Genomic DNA, 3,325 nt, shown 5'->3' on the forward strand with positions numbered 1-3,325 from the left:
TGATGGAAAAAGCTTGCCATTGCTAAACCTGTTTCTTCCACCATTATTATTGTTGAAACCTTGTTGAGGTCTCTGTTGATCCTTCCATGAGAGATTTGGATGATTTCTCCATGAAGGATTATAGGTGTTTCCATAGGGTTCTCCCATGTAATTCACCTCTTCCATTGAAGGGTTCTCAGGATCATAAGCTTCTTCTTCAGATGAAGCTTCCTTAATACTGCCTGGTGCATTTTGCATTCCAGACAGACTTTGAGAAATCAAATCGACTTGCTGAGTCAATATCTTGTTCTGAGCCAATATGGCATTCAGAGTATCAATCTTAAGAACTCCTTTCTTTTGATTAGTCCCATTGTTCACAGAATTCCTTTCAGAAGTGTACATGAATTGGTTATTTGTAACCATTTCAATTAGTTCTTGAGCTTCTGTAGGCGTCTTCTTCAGATGAAGAGATCCTCTAGCAGATCTATCCAAAGACATCTTGGACAGTTCAGACAGACCATCATAGAAAATACCTATGATGCTCCATTCAGAAAGCATATCAGAGGGACACTTTCTGATTAATTGTTTGTATCTTTCCCAAGCTTCATAGAGGGATTCTCCTTCCTTCTGTCTGAAGGTTTGGACTTCCACTCTAAGCTTACTCAATTTTTGAGGTGGAAAGAACTTTGCCAAGAAGGCATTGACTAGCTTTTCCCAAGAGTTCAGGCTTTCTTTAGGTTGTGAGTCCAACCATATCCTAGCTCTGTCTCTTACAGCAAAAGGGAATAGCATAAGTCTGTAGACCTCAGGGTCAACCCCATTGGTCTTGACAGTGTCACAGATTTGCAAGAATTCAGCTAAAAATTGATGAGGATCTTCCAATAGAAGTCCATGGAACTTGCAATTCTGTTGCATTAGAGAAACTAATTGAGGTTTAAGCTCAAAGTTGTTTGCTCCAATGGCAGGGATAGAGATGCTTCTCCCATAGAAGTCAGGAGTAGGTGCAGTAAAATCACCCAGCACCTTCCTTGCATTGTTGGCATTGTTGTTGTTTTCGGCTGCCATGGGTTCTTCTTCTTTGAAGATTTCTGTTAGGTCCTCTATAGAGAATTGTGCCTTAGCTTCTCTTAGCTTTCGCTTCAAGGTCCTTTCAGGTTCAGGATCAGCCTCAACAAGAATGCTTTTGTCTTTGCTCCTGCTCATATGAAAGAGAAGAGAACAAGAAAATATGGAATCCTCTATGTCACAGTATAGAGATTCCTTGAGGTGTTAGAGGAAAAGAAAAATGGAAGGAAGAGGTAGAAAATTTGAACTTATCAAGAAAGATGAAGTTCGAATTGTGCATTAAGGAATAGTGTTAGTCCATAAATAGAAGGATGTGAGAAGAGGGGAAGAAATTTTCGAAAATAATTTAAAAAATATTTTAAAAACATTTTGAAAAACTTTAATTGATTTTCGAAAACCATGATTGAGAAAGAAGTAAAGTGATTTTTGAAAAAGATTTTGAAATTAGAAATAAAAAAGATTTGATTGAAAACTATTTTGAAAAAGATGTGGTTAAGAAGATATGATTGGTTTTAAAAAGATGTGATTGAGAAGATATGATTTGAAAAACATTTTAAAAAGATTTGATTTTAAAAATTAATAACTTGGCTAACAAGAAAAGATATGATTCAAACATTAAACCTTTCTCAACAGAAAAGGCAACATACTTGAAATGTTGAATCAAATCATTAATTGATAGCAAGTATTTTTGAAAATGGAAAGAAATTGATTTTGAAAAAGATTTGATTGAAAAGATTTGATTTGAAAAAGATTTGATTTTGAAAAAATTTTGAAAACTTGAAAAAAAATTGCATTAAAAACAAAATCTTCCCTCTTGTGCCATCCTGGCGTTAAACGCTTAGAATGGTGCACATTCTGGCGTTTAACGCCCAAACCACTACCCTTTTGGGCGTTAAACGCCCAGCCAGGCACCCTGGCTGGCGTTTAAACGCCAGTTTGCCTTCCTTACTGGGCGTTTTGAACGCCCAGCTTTTTCTGTGTAATTCCTCTGCAATCCTCTGTTTATTGACTTGAAAAGACACAAATTAAAAATATTTTTGGATTTTTAATAATAAGGAATAATCAAAATGCAACTAAAATCAAATAACAATGCATGCAAGACACCAAACTTAGCAGTTTGTATACTACTGACACTAACAAAATGAGAATGCATATGAGACACATAAACACTCAAGTCAAGAGAATTTAAAAATCAGAGCAATGAAATCATCAAGAACAACTTGAAGATTAATGAAGACACATGAATGCAAAAAGAACAGAAACATGCAATTGACACCAAACTTAACATGAGACTCTAGACTCAAACAAGAAATATATTTTTGGATTTTTTCGAAAATTAAGTGGAAAAAGAAAATAAAGGTATCAAAATTCTTAATGAGAATTCCAGGAATCATGCAATGTTAGTCTAAAGCTTCAGTCTAAAGAAATTAGACATGGCTGAACAAGCTTCAGCAGGACATTGCATTCAAGAGCTAAATTGATGAAAATCAATCAGCTTTGGTGATGATAAGAACATCACCTTGAAACACTAGAATTCATTCTTAAGAACTCTGAAGAAAAATACCTAATCTAAGCAACAAGATGAACCGTCAGTTGTCCATACTCGAACAATCCCTGGCAACGGCGCCAAAAACTTGGTGGGCGAAATTGTGATCATCAATGGCACCATCGACATGGTACGCTCAATTGCAATCTCAACTCTTTATCACAACTTTCGCACAACTAACCAGCAAGTGTACTGGGTCGTCTAAGTAATAAACCTTACGCGAGTAAGGGTCGATCCCACAGAGATTGTTGGTATGAAGCAAGCTATGGTCACCTTGTAAATCTCAGTCAGGCAAACTCAAATGGTTATGAATGATGAATAAAACATAAAGATAAAGATAGAGATACTTATGTAATTCATTGGTGGGAATTTCAGATAAGCGTATGAAGATGCTTGGTCCCTTCCGTCTCTCTGCTTTCCTACTGTCCTCATCCAATCCTTCTTACTCCTTTCCATGGCAAGCTGTATGTAGGGTTTCACCGTTGTCAGTGGCTACCTCCCATCCTCTCAGTGAAAATGTTCAACGCACCCTGTCTCGGCACGGCTATTCAGCTGTCGGTTCTCGATCATGTCGGAATAGAATCCAGTGATTCTTTTGCGTCTGTCACTAACGCCCTACAATCGCAAGTTTGAAGCTCGTCACAGTCATTCAATCATTGAATCCTACTCAGAATACCACAGACAAGGTTTAGACCTTCCGGATTCTCTTGAATGCCGCCATCAATTCTAGCTTAT

General features: G+C 37.0%; 1 non-coding gene across 1 annotated transcript; it reads left to right on the plus strand.

The window, feature by feature from the left end:
- Window positions 1-531: 531 nt before the first annotated feature.
- On the plus strand, window positions 532-639 carry LOC112700253 (small nucleolar RNA R71). Its single transcript, XR_003153164.1, has one exon. It is a non-coding gene; the product is annotated as a small nucleolar RNA R71 (small nucleolar RNA).
- Window positions 640-3,325: the final 2,686 nt, after the last annotated feature.

The sequence above is a fragment of the Arachis hypogaea genome, chromosome 6 (assembly GCF_003086295.3).
Source record: "Arachis hypogaea cultivar Tifrunner chromosome 6, arahy.Tifrunner.gnm2.J5K5, whole genome shotgun sequence".
In the NCBI taxonomy this organism is placed as follows: Eukaryota; Viridiplantae; Streptophyta; class Magnoliopsida; order Fabales; family Fabaceae; genus Arachis; species Arachis hypogaea.